The sequence below is a fragment of the Sciurus vulgaris genome (genome assembly GCF_902686455.1).
Source record: "Sciurus vulgaris genome assembly, chromosome: 17".
NCBI lineage: Eukaryota > Metazoa > Chordata > Mammalia > Rodentia > Sciuridae > Sciurus > Sciurus vulgaris.
In genome coordinates this window covers 48,618,730-48,632,301 of record NC_136478.1, presented here as the reverse complement: position 1 = coordinate 48,632,301, position 13,572 = coordinate 48,618,730, and the positions used below count along the sequence as shown (strand labels likewise).

At 51.0% G+C, this 13,572-nt stretch overlaps 1 long non-coding RNA gene across 1 annotated transcript; it reads left to right on the top strand.

Annotated features, from left to right (window-relative positions):
• The first annotated feature begins 410 nt into the window (after positions 1-410).
• On the top strand, positions 411-1,986 carry LOC306647796. The gene is made up of 3 exons (XR_013760167.1): positions 411-548; positions 794-1,786; positions 1,836-1,986. It is a non-coding gene; the product is annotated as an uncharacterized lncRNA (long non-coding RNA).
• Positions 1,987-13,572: the final 11,586 nt, after the last annotated feature.

Here is a 13,572-nt window from a genome sequence, read left to right as displayed (position 1 = left end):
GTGACCCCAAACCAGTTCTCACCTGGGGTGCTGGTGCAGGCTCACCTGGGGCGGGGGCTGCCTGGGGCGGGCCTCAAAGCCGGGCCTCTGCTCTTCGTGATGCTCAGTCTTGTGAGACCTGGTCCTTCCAGAAGAGACTTCCATGAAGCCCCTGACCAGACAGGCCTCTCCCCTCTAACTCTCTCAGCCTGGCTACCGCTCATTTCACGCTTAGGCCTGGGAAAAACAGAAGCAAGTTAGAGATGGTCCCTGTGGTCACGACCCCATTCAAGCATTTTCTTGCACAGGGTTTGTCATCGCTGCCTGTCAGAAGATGACCAGGTTGATCAGCACGCAGCTCTCCTCAGGAGAAAACAGCCAGTTGCCCATTTTTATAACCTGATAGTTTTCTTCTAGAAAGCTTGTAACCAGAAACTTCAGAAGCTGGGAGATGCAGCCCTGGAAGGATCCACTTGCCCTGGAACAAGTTGTTGAGCTCCCTGGGTGGTGGCCCACTGCAGAGCTGGATCGGGCTCTGGCACCAGTCTCAGCAAGTGCTTGGTGAGCAGGTATGCCTGGTGCCCGTCCCCACAGCACAGGCCCAGCCCGGTCCAGATGCGAATCCCAGCCGGTGCTGCCAGACCCAGGGCTGGGCTCAGACCCAGGGCTTCCCTGGGGTTGGGGACAGCGCCATGATCACCAAGTGGCGACCTACCCTCTGCCCTGAGTCCCTCGGCCAGAGTCACTTTCTAGCAAGTAGATTCCCACCTGCTCAGAAAGCACCCTGGCTTGTGTTTTGCTGTTGATTCTTCAGGTTTCCCAGGTGGTTAAGAGTGGCTGGTGTTTTAAGCCCTGGCTCAGCGAGGTGCTGACTGTTAACACTCTTTAACGGAAGCTGGCGACACCGTGCTCTTCATGGAGGGTGGACCGAGTCCCACCTGCGACATCATCATCTCACTCTCTCACCACCCCAGAGTGAACTCTTCCGACAGCGTCTCCCACGGAGGGTCATCTGGACCTGGAACAAGTGCAGGCTGCAGAGTCCGGCTCTCCAGTCAGGCAGTCCTTTCAACGGCTCCTGGTGTGACAAGGGCACAGGGAGCGAGATTCTCAGGAACCTGGCCCTCCTTGCTGTGTGCTTTTCACAGGACAAACAAAGGATTGCTCTGAGGTCAGCAGAGACCTCCCTGGTGGGCCTGCCTGCCCCCATGACCAAAGCAGCCCCTGCGGGGAGCGTGGGCAGGCTGTGCGGCTGTGGAGGCTGAGCTGCTCGGGGCTTGGCCATGGTGGCCACATCCTAAGAGCACCTAGGCGCACAGCGGCCATCACTGCCTGGTCCTGGCCAGCCCTCCCCCGACTCTGTAAAACCCCGCTGTGCACACAGGCGGTAGACCAGGGATCAGCCTGAGAGGTGCCACACCAAGGCTGGCCAGGGCTCCCGGCTTCCTCAGCCTTGGCTGTTGCTTGGCACCTGGCACCTGGCTGTCATCCCCACATGGGGTGTCTGATGGTCTGACAGTGAGTACCTTGGACGGCATCTCCAATGCCAGCTCTTCCCTAGCCCCTGAAAGTGGCCATTCTAGAAGTGCACGCTCTCACTCCATGAACACAGACACTGTGTTTTTTGCTACCTAATCATTTTTTCTTTTGACAGCCTCTTGCCTTGAAGTCCCCATTCCTACCTATTAGTTGCCTTTACAGACTGTGGGAAATGGTGACAGAGGGAGCCTCTTTTACCACTTAATGGGGGGATTCTATAAGGAACAGGGAATTCTTTCTTTTTCTCCTTTTCACTGTAGGATTTATTGTTACATATATGTATAGAAGAGTATAATTTGGTCACTTTCATTCCCCAGTATCTCCCTTTCCCTCCCCTCCTGCCTTGCCCTGGTCCCTCTCCTCTCCTCTACTGACTCCCTTTCATTTTCATGAGACCCCCTCGCCACCTTTTGTTCCCCTATTTTTCTCTTCAGTTTCCACATATAAGAGAAAACTTATGACCCTTGACTTTCTGAGTCTGGCTTATCTCACTTAGCATGATGTTCTCCAGTTCCATCCATTTACCAACAAACATTCATTTTTCTTTATGGCTAAGTAAAATTCCACTGTGTATATACACGGTGTAGTTTTGATTTTCATTTCCTTAATTGCTAAAGATGCTGAACATTTTTTCACACATTTTTGACCATTTGTATTTCTTCTTTTGAGAAGTGTCTGTTTAGTTCTTTTGCTCATTTATTTGATGGTGTGATTTTTGGATGGTGTTAAATTTTTTGAGTTTTTTTTTTATATATATTCTAGATACTAATCTTTTATCAGAAGAGTAGATAGCAAAGATTTTCTCCCATTATGTAGGTTTTCTCTTTACATTCTCAATTGTTTCCCTTGCTGTTCAGAAGCTTTTTAATTCAATTCTATCCGATCTATTAATCTTGTCATTATTCCCTGAGTTTTAGGGGTCCTATTGAGAAAGTCATTGCATGCATCTAAAAGCTGGAGTGTTGATCCTACATTTTCTTCTAGGAGTTGCATAGCTTCTGGTCTCATTCCTAGGTCTTTGATCCCTTTTGTGTTGGCCTGTCTGCAGGGTAAGAGATAGGGATTTAATGTCATCCTTCTACATATGCATATCCAATTTCCCCAGTACCATTTGTTAGAAGGCTGTTTTTTCTACAGGATATGTTTTTGGCAACTTCTTCAAGGATCAGATGATTGTTTCCACGTAGGTTTGTCTGTTCATGTATTTGGTTCCATTGGTCTGAGTCTGTTTTTACGTCAGTACCACGCAGTTTTTGCCACTTAGTTCTGTAGCACAATTTAAAGTCAGATAAAAGATAAGCATTGTTGTTTTGGCTTAGAATTACTTTGGCTATTCTGGGTCTTTTATTCCTCCAAGCAAATTTTAGGACTATTTTTTCCAGTTTTGTGAAAAATGTCATGGGTGTTTTGATGGGCATTGCATTGTCTCTGTATGTTGTTTTTGGTAGAATGTCCATTTCAACAATATTAATTCTGCCTATCCATGAACATGGGAGGTCTTTCTGCATTCTGGTGTCTTCTTCAATGTCTTTCTTCAGTGCTCTGTAGTTTTCTTTGTAGAGGTCTTTTGCCTCCTTGATTAGATTTATTCCTATAAATTTCTTTTTATTTTTTGATACTTTACTTCCTTTGATTTTAAATTTGTTCTTTCTTTATTTCCTTTTTTTAAATGCTATTGTGAGTGGTATTGGTTTTTGAATTTATTTTTGAGCAAAATATCATTGGCTTATAGGAAAGATAACAACTTTTGATGTGGATTTGGTATCCTGAAGATGAAACTTCTAAGTGGTAAAATATGGTCAAGGAAATATACCTAAAATCCCACATGCTGTTGCCGGCCGTGCAACGTCCCTGTGTGCTGTGGTGAGATGTCTGCTGTCCAGTTCATTCTTTGCACACCAACAGGCAGGGCGGTGAGTCGGAATTTTCCATTTTAAGAATCAACACCCTCTAGTGCTGCAGAATCACATGCATACCATTCCACCCTCTCCTTCCTCCTCATCCACATGCAGGTGTTTTGGACTATCATGTGGAGTAGGAGGAAGAAGGAGAGGAGAAGTGGAGGATGGGGCAGCGGGGACCAAGGCTTCACAGGACCCCATTCCCACTCCCTTCTACTGAGGCCTGGACTGAAGCCTCTGGAAAGCATGCCCACAGTGTTTCCACAGGCCACAGTAGAGTCCAAGCTTGGGCTCTGTCTGCACCAGAAGTCCCACGTTCTTATTTGCACATGTCACCTTGTTGTGCCCAGTGGCTCGAGACCCCACAAAGACCACCAGAGACCACGATCAATGCAAGCAACAAAGAGTCATTTATTAGCAAGCTCGAGCCTAGTCCTCCGTGCACTTGGTAACCGGTGACGCTAAGAGGCCATGAGCCCTTGTTCAGCAGGCTTTTTATAATAAAAGGCAAACAGTTTTACAGTCTTCTTTTTGATTGGCTAACATATAAAATTGTATACAAAGCATGTCATTTTAAGTTGTGGATCACCCTGACCTCCAAGAGGAGGGTTATCATTATCTTTAAGTTTGCTTTTGTGCCAGCAAAGTTTGCTTTTGGGTCAGTCACCTGGCCTTTACAGATATGATAAGAGACGAAAATTCTTTGCAGCTTTTATGAGGGGTTGAGGGCAGTTTGGGAAGAGCCTCGTATTTGTATTTACACAGGTGTGGGCTCTTTCTATCTTTACATTCCCCCCTTTCCAAGAACATTTAGAGAGCCAATCTTGGGTCTCTATAGTTTTAATTCTTGCTGCTTAATGGGCTGATATTGGGCCCTTAGCACCATTAGCTGTGCCGTATTTATTCTATCTTTAACAAAAGCAATTAACTTATTGATTATACAAGGTCCTATAGTTAAAGCTAGTAGCAACAATATTAGGGGTCCCACTATAGTGGACACCAGGGTAGTTAACCAAGGGGAAAAATTGAACCAGGATTCAAATCAGCTCTGACTTGCTTCACGTTCTTTCCTTCTGTTTGTTAGTCCTTCTCTGACTTTTGCCATATTATCCTTGATTATCCCAGAGTGATGTATATTAAAACAACATTCTTCTCCTAGGGCTGCACATGGACCTCTTTGCTTACAGTCTTTAAAGGCAGTTAAATTTGATAATCAATGAGCTTTGGAGATCCTTAACATTTTATTCTCCCAGGGACAGTCTCCAACTTCCAGAGGCAGATGGGTTTCATGGCCTTCATTTCCTCGATTTGACCCTATCCCCTACTTCTACACCAACTACCTGTTCTTAATTCTGGCTTCATCCCCCCCTTTTGCTATAGGAACTCCTTGCTGCTGTAGGGAAAGGGGTGCCAATCGTTCTGGCTGCTTCAAAGCTGAAAGGGGGCAGCGTGGGGCAAGCAGTTTGGAGTTCCCTTTTTTAAAAATTGGGTCAATCGAGGGGTCCAAGGTAGAAGTCTGGCTGGGAAAGAGCAGGTTGTAAAGTCATCTGGGGGTGGGTGCTTCTATGAGAGAAGAACAAAAAGACATGAGTACTGAAAGGAGATTAGTACAAATTAAATGTTGCAGCATCTGAAACATGCCACTGAGTATCATGAAAATGACGGAAGTCAATCTCTCACCAGGAAGTGGAAGAACTGAGAAATTGTTCCCAATTTCTGTAGAGGACAAGGCCTTTATTTGGGGACTTTAACATTGTCCAGGTTATCAGGAATGTAAACACAACATTTAACTCTTAATGTCATAGATGTCCCCAGAAAATAGAGTTAAGCTACTTAATGTCATCTGATTTTTGTAAAATATCCCTTTTTTGGTATAACCTGTGTTTAGTAGAGATCTCTATACTTCTGTTACTTAGGGCTAGGTAATCATAATAGCAAGCATAGATTAAGTCTACCTGTGTAGATTAGGAAGGTCTTAAACTGACTAAAAACTTCTGAGTCTGGCAGTTTCTCTTGATAGTTATCAGGCACATTTGCTGAAGAATCTTTCCTTCATTTGTAGCTTCCAGTCTTTATTCTAGTGTGCTAATACAAGTGTACATCTTAAGTTACATTTAACTATTATTTCTTTTAAATGCCCAAGAATGGCTATAGTTTGGTTTTAACTGTTTTGCTGGGTGTCTAAGATCAATCTGGTCAAATTGACCTGGTTCCTGTCTTGTTAAAAAGTCAGCTGAGTTCCCACAGAGGCCATCAGTGACACAGAACCTCCAGCCTAGTCACCACCTCAGCCGTGGGAGGAGCCTGCCCTGCAAGGAAGGCAGACACAGGCCCACACATGCCATGTGGCCCCAGGATGCCTTCTTGGTGCTCTTCCTACAGCAGCTCCAGTATGGCAGGAGGTGTGCTCTAGAGTGCAGGAGCCGTGAAGCTTAGCCCAGAACCTTCCCTCCAGGGTAGGACTGTGTGAAGGGCTTTCTGTGGTCACAAAATCAGCAAATGGATGTTTCTTCATGCAAATCTGGACTTAGAGCCTCTCCTTCCTGTTCTGTCCGCATGAAGGAGTCAGCCTGGGGGACAGGAGAGGGCCCCAGCCTTCTTCAGGGCTTCAGAGGTCGCAGTCCCACTCCCTGGCTCGCTCACCAATTCGTAAACACATGAGCACTGTTGATGTGCCCACATCGTGTCTGCATCACAGAGTAAGAAGGTGGCGTTCTTCCTGCAACACAGTGTGCGGGGTGCATATCAGGAGGGACAGTGCCCTGCAGGGCTTTGCCCAGGCCAGCAACTGTGGCAGGGCCTAGCCGGCCTCCCAGGGCTATCCACACACAACTTCACCATCACGACCTCTAGCAATCGGGAACCTTTTGGATGATTTTGAACAGCAGTTTTTCCAAATGGATTTAGCCAGGGGGACAGAGTGCTGAGCACCAGTGGTTAAATCCATGCTCCTTGTGTGGAGATGTGGAATGCTCTCTTAGCTGGGCACACCCACCATGGGGCCGGGGGAGAAAGGATTGAGTCTGAAGAGGGGACACCTGGCGTTATTTGTATTGCAATGTCTCTGGGATGGCAGATCAATTCCATCTCAGGGCTGCAGCCAGAGACCCTGTGTCAGGAAAAGTGTAAAGCTGCCTCTGGATTCTGGCTCACGAATGTTATTATAGAGGCCTGCCCTGGCCCGCGAAGGGAAGTGCAGCGGGTGTAGACGGCAGTCCCAACGCTAATGCCGAGTGCGCCACAGATCTCAAAATATTTGCAGAATTGCTAAAAACACTATGTAATTCTTGAAAATAGTAAATATCAAATAAGGCACACAGTACACAACCCTGAAGAGACAAGAAGAGGTAGGACGCTGTCAGGCACTAAAACCACCCTGCAAGCCCTCCTGGTGTGGAATGGATTTCCAAAGGGTCCACCAATGAGCTGGCGAGAGAGAGGAAGGGTCTGGGCGGGCGCACGTATGTGAAAATGGCCTCCTTCTTGGTGGGTGGGGGATTTAAATAGATGAATCACAAGGAGAAGTGAAAGTTGTTGAATTTTTATCATCGGGTTCACAGTTCACAATGTGGACAGTGGAGAGCTTTGCTGTAGAGATATTTCTTGTGTTTTTTGGAGCCATGTGGGGGTTTTGACTATTGACTGTTGCCTTTATAATCATCATCACCACTATGATCACCACCACGATCATCACCGTCAGTATCCTCACCTCCATCATCATCATTATCACCATCATCTCCTCAAATCACCATCACCACCATCACCACCATCATCCTCATCCCCATCTTCATCACCATCATCAGCACCAAGACCATTGATATCACTGTTATCACCATCATCAACATCACCATTACCACCATCACTATTACCACCACCACCAGCATCACCATCATCACCATCATCACCACCATCACCACCATAATCACCATCACCATCACCATCACCAACACCATCACCATCGCCATTACTATTATCACCATAGTCACCATTACCACCACTGGGCTAAATAAATGTCACTTGGTTCTGTAGCTGCGGAGATGGGTCAGCAGTCAGACACTTCTGGGAGGAGTTTCAGAGGACCACCTTCCTCTTGGAGAGAGCCCAGACTATTATGCACCAGCTGCAGCGTCACCTGTGTCCCTAGTTGTACCCGAGCCTGACCTCGCCAGGCAATTACAGCTGTTTTCATTGTGCGAGTCAGCTTCCAGCCTCCAGCCCAGGCCCATGTTCAACAGAGGGTGGATTCCCATGAACTTGCTCTTCATGACTACCTGGTTCCGATTAGAGATGAACCAATAAAGCATGGAGCAGTACAGTTGCACCGTGTCCCTGTATGTAGCACTCTTCCACGTGTTTTGATTTACTGGTCGACCCGTAACACCCAGCCCTTCAACAAGGTGGACTCTGTACCCCAAGGACTTGTTTATCTTGGTAAATGCAGCCTTTTAGAGATTCGAATAGGGCCTACATAGGCTCGATAAGGGTGTGTGTGTGTGAGAGTTTGCCTTAGTGTGTGCTTGTCAGAACATGTGTGTGAACATGTGTAAATGTATGGGTGAGATGGCAGGGGGTGAGAACATGTGTGAGCATGTGTGAGCTTGCAGCATGTGGAAACGTGTGTGTGTGAACATGTGTGAGCTTGCGGAGTGTGAGGATGAGTGTGTCGACATGTATGAGCTTGCAGCATGTTGGGACAGGTGTGGACGAGTGAGTGGTGTGTGTGAGCGGGTGTGTGCAGGTGAGTGGTGCCCTGGGCAGGGGCTGGCTCTCTTGCACAGGCTGCTCGTGTGTCCGCACAGTGCTCCCGTGGGCATGGTGGCCTGTGCATAAAGGAATAACACCCAGGGTGCCTCCTGAGCAGCTGCTCTCCTGCTCTCCAGAGCCCCTTGATGGCGGCTGTCACTCAGCAGCCCCCTGTGCCGGATAGACTTGTTGATCATCAAAGCGGGAGATTTTAAGGTGAAGTCCCATGGTGGCCTGGGAGAAGTCCCGTCGAATTCCAGATGGCACCAAGTGGCCTGGGGCAAGTCCACTAGGATAGGATGCTCTGGGAAGCCCTGAAAGACAATCCCTCAGAGCAGACGGTGGTGGGTGGTCTGTAGGCCTTGCTCCCAGCCTGGCTGAGCTGTGTGACTTACGTTCAGCTGGTGCTCCGGAGCTCAACGTCGCACAGCAGGGCCAGGGAGGCCGAGGGAGAGTGCTGGGGCCTCTGGGGAGATGGGTTTTGCCTGGTATCCTGGACTCTGTTCAGAAGAAAAGCAAAGGGGTCTGAGCATGGGCTTGCGGCTGAGTGCCAGGATCTCAGCAGCAGAGGAGCGTGATGATCTGGAGCCTCGTGCATGCCAGGCAAGTTCCTGGTCAGAAATGAGGCCCCCGTGAGAGCAGCATCTGTCTTGGAGTTCGCCTCCTGGGCGGGAGACAACCAGCAAGTGGCCAAGCAAAGCTGACCAGTAGAGGTCGCAGCACTTGATGACACAGAGCCCTGCGTGAGATGACCAGGGAGGATCTCTTGAGGGCCATGATGTGGGGAAGCTGAGGAGAAGGGGAGTAGCCCTCCCTGCCTGACCCAGGGAGCAAAGAAGAAGGTAACCAAGGAGCAGCCTCAGGTGCAGGGCCGGGCAGGCATGGCTGGTCCCGCTGCGGCAGGAGGCGTCTGCAGGCTGGAGCACGAGCTGAGGCCACGTTGGTGCCTCAGCCTGTGCTGTGCCCTGAAAACCCAGAGGCCCAGGCTTTGCCCTAGAGAGCAGGAGCCGTGGCCTCAGGGCCAGGGCTGTCCAGAGGGCACCCAGAGCTGCAGTGCAGTGCTGGGCCAGCAGCAGTGTGTCTGGGAACATGTGAGCCCTGAGGGGGTTGGATCTGCATGGCGCCCATGGAGACAGACTTGGGGCTGAGGCCTGGGAAGGAGCTCGGGTGTGAAGGTCAAAGACGGGTGGGGTCCCTGGGGAGGGCTGGGGAGGGCATTTCTGGAGGCCTGCAGGGGAGGGAGGGGTGACCCTAGGAAGAGGGTCCCAGCTGTATGAAGGGCCCAGAGGCACAGATAGCACTGGACCTTGGGACCGTGAGAGGAAGCGGGCGTGGCTGGGGGAGAGACCCCATGAAGCCTGACATATGCAGCGTGGACCACGGGAAATGGCTGAGTTTTCCTAGGGTAGGATCGTCCCCAAAGCAAGGCAAGCACAGGGAAAGAGTTTATTTATTTTCTCCAGGAAGTTGGATAGGAGTAGGGAAGTGGCCAGGAAGAGGAAGAAGCCATTTGCTCAGGTGGGCCACTGCTGGGCACCTGGTGACTCCTGCCAGGGGTTTCTGGGGACAGTGGGGAACTTAGCCAGTGGGATGCACCTGAGGGTGAGGAAGCTGGGGTTCCAGGCACAGCCAGCCAAGAATGAGGAGCACCAAAGGACTGGAAGCACTTGGTCTGGAATCCGTGTCCCCACCATGTGCCCAGGCCCGATCTGTGTGCTGGTGGCCACTGGGAGGAGCAGGGCTGGGAGGTCAGAGGACACTGAGCTGTGCTGGACAGAAGACCTTGAAGATTTGGTAACTCGCTCCTTTCTCTGCCTCTCTTAACTTTGCATACTTTTGCTGGCATACAGGAAGGAAGAAGAAGTGGGAACAAATATTCCCTACTTGTCACTTTTTGAGGAAGACAATGAGCAGAGGAAATGTCTAGTCACTTCCTTTTCCAGAAGGCCATCTCAGCGGCGTGAACCCCTAGATCTTGTCTGATGGCACTGAGGCCAATTTTCAGTAGGAGAATGGATATAAACTGGGCCTTCCCATTAAGCCAACCAACCAAACAGGGCATTTAAGGTGGGTTGAAAAAAATCCTTGGGAAAACAAGCAGATACTTATTATTATTAATCAGAAATAACTGCACTGGCTCTGAAAAACCCCATCCTCTCTGCAGCCCAGGACTGCAGCCTCTTTATCACGTCTAGAGTCCCCTTCAGTGGGGGCTGTGAACTGCTCCTGTCTACAGTGGGAAACTAAGTCTGCCCCTGCCTACAGTCAGCTGCGGGTTTCCAGTTTCCATTTGCTGGTTGCTAGTCTGGCTACTGGTTGCATCAGGTTCTCAGGTCCTCACACATGGTGATGGTGCTGACAGTGATGTCATCCTAGTGATGGTAAAGGTGACAATGATCAGGCTAATGATAGTGGTGATGATGTTGATGACAGCGGATGTTGATGGTGGTTATGGTTGTGTTGATGGTGATGCTGGTGGTGATGGTCATAACGGTCATGGTGGTGATGTGGATGGTGATGGTTATGGTGATGGTTTTGATGGTGATGATGGCTAATGAATGAACTTCACCATGTGCCATGAGAGCCCTGATTCATGTCCTTTGCATGTATTAATTAATTTAACTCTCATAATTATCCTGTGAGAATCATCATTATCTCCATCTTATAGATGAGGAAACTGAAGCCCAAAGATTGAATCTCCTCTGTTCAATCTCAAGAGCATCCATTTGGAAATACTCATTCTGGGAACTGTGGCTCAGAAGAGTTGGAGACAAAAGGTTTCGTTTCCTCGGCGGCAGCAACCATGACTATAAAAACTTGTTTTTCACTCATTTGAATCTAAAGGTCAGCAAGGTCTCTGTGCTTGTCTGTCCTTTCTTCCTTCACTATGTATTTATTTTTAAACATTCAGACCTCCATTTCACTTATGGTCCATGAAAAATATTTGTCCCCTTTGAGGTGCTTGCTCACCCTGGAAACCTGGCGGGCACCCAGAGCCCGTGCGCTAGGCTGTCCCTGTGAACCAGGATCCACACCCTCAAAGTGGCCACTTTGGGTCACTCACTCGAAACCCTTAAGCCCGCACTGCTTCTTGGGTGCTTTTTCCTTGTTTGTGGCACAGACACAAAGTGAAAAGCAGAGCAGCCAGGCGGAGAGTGTCGTGGACTTTCTGCAGGTGCTCAGAGATATCTGACGGATGCAGTGACTCGGCTCCCAGTGCAGAAGCACCGCGCACCGCGGAATTGGGTGGATCCGGCAGGCGCCATCCTGGGCCTCAGCAGGGCCACACAGAGCCAGGCTTTCCCCAGGCCTCAGGTCCTTCAAGGATGGCACTGTGCCAGGTGCCAAGGGTCGGTGGGGGAACTGAACTCCATGGAGTAGGGGAGCTTGGGGGGAGCAGAAAGGTCACAGGCAGCTGCGGGGTCACTCAGAACATACTAGGACGGGTTCAGCAAGGCATGCAGGTTTGTGTCCACTCTCCTGCGCATATGAGAGGGGTCATGCCTCCCTCACCTCTCAGGTGTGGCCAGGCGAGGGCTTGCGGACACCAGGCCACAGCAGTGTGGCTCCACTTTGGGTGGCCGGCAGGTAGGAGCGGATCAGGCTCTCTGCTCTACCCTTCCTGGTGAGCGTCGAGCTCCAATCCCTGGTGAGTGTGTGCAACAGGGACCCAAGGACTCTGAACGTGCAGTGCGGCTCAGAAGTGGACCCTGGTGCAGAGCCGCGAGGTGTCAGGAGTGAATGGCAGCATGGCCTCCCAGTCCCAGCTGTCCACAGGGGCAGGGTCACAGGGCTGCTGGGTGCCCACCCAGGGTTGGGGGAAGAGGACGGTCAGCAGGCTTCCCTGGGGTCCAGGAGGTCACCTGAGTCCTGTGGATAGGCCAGGTGGCAAGCAGAGGAAGGGCACTGTGCGGGGACGGCTGTGTGCGTGCTGAGGGAGGGCGGCCTGCTGGGAGACAGGCGCCCGTGAGGGAGGCAGCAGAGCCACGCAGGTGTGGCTGGGCCTGGAATGCCGAGCTGAGAGGACTGGACTCTATGAAGCAGCGAGGGAGGGTCACTGAGCCTGGCAGAGGCTGTGTGGTCACCTGGCATGTTAGAGCATTACAATGTTAAGGTTTGGAAGTGAGGTGTCCCCCGGACACTGCCAACACAGGAACGTTCAGAGTAGAATGTTGGCTTATGGAGCTGGACCTCATCAGCCCATTCTGGTGTGACTGGACTGGCTGGGTGGTCACTGTAGGCAGGGGGGCGAGGCTGGGGAGGTGGGAGGCAGGGGAGGTGAGGGGCAGGGGAGGTGGGAGGCTGGGGATGTCAGGGGAGCCTGGGAAGTTTGGGGGAGGTTATGGAAGTTGGGGAGGTTGAGGATGTGGGGCAAGGTTGGAGAGGTGGGAGGCTGGGGAGGTAGGGAGTAGCTGGAGAGGTGGGAGGCTAGAGAGGTGGGGGGAGGTTGGGGCAGGGCGGTGGGAGGCTGGGGATGTGGGGTGAGGCTGTGAGGTGGGGAGAGGCTGCGAGGTGGCGCGGAGTCTAGAAAGGTGCATCTACCCTACGGCTCCCTCTCCTTCTCTCTGCTTCCTGGCAGCCGAGAGCTGAGCAGTTGTCCTCTGCTGGTCTGGTCCCCCTGATGTGCTGCCTCATCTTAGGTCCAGTGCACTGGAGTCGGCCTTCTATGGATGGAGGCCTCTGATACCCTGAGCCCCCAATAAACTCTCCCTCCTCTCCGTTGTGCTTGTCAGGTCGTCTCGTCACAATGATGCAAAAGTCCCTAAAACACTTTGGTTCCAGAGTGGCCGGGAGCCCTGATGGCAGGGATGTTTCCTTTCTCCTCCATCCACACTGTCCAGCTGTGTGGACTGAGGACCGGATACATGCCAGGCTGTGCTCCGGGCAGGGAGGCAGCTGTGTGCAGGCTGGGGCTCACGTGTGCACAGCCACATGGAGAACACGGCTGGGGCAGGAACGAGGGTGTCGGTCTTGCTCTCTGCAGACATGAGGCATGTCCAGCAACCTGGGAAACACTCTGGGTACCTGTTCTACAGAGAAGCCTGGCCCTTTGTCCAAGGGTGTGTCCCTGAGGAGGTGGGACACGAGGTCCGCACTCACATCCGGGGCAGCACGGCCCTTGGGCAGCACCGCCCTGGGACACCAGCAAGTGGAGGAAGGTGCCCCTGCCCAGGGGCAGGGCCACTCCAGGTGTGCACAGGTGAACCGTGTAAGGTTTCAGTTGTTTTGTATTTTAAGAGAAACATCATAGAACCCACACAGATGCTTCAGCGCTTAGGGGACGGATGAGAAAAAGATGGAGAGAGATGTCAGCTCAAGGCCGACTCCAAGAACGTCCCCCAAAGGAAGTGTGATCAGAGATGGCGGGGTGCCTGGTGACACACGAGTGGTAAGGGGGCCGAGGAGGGAT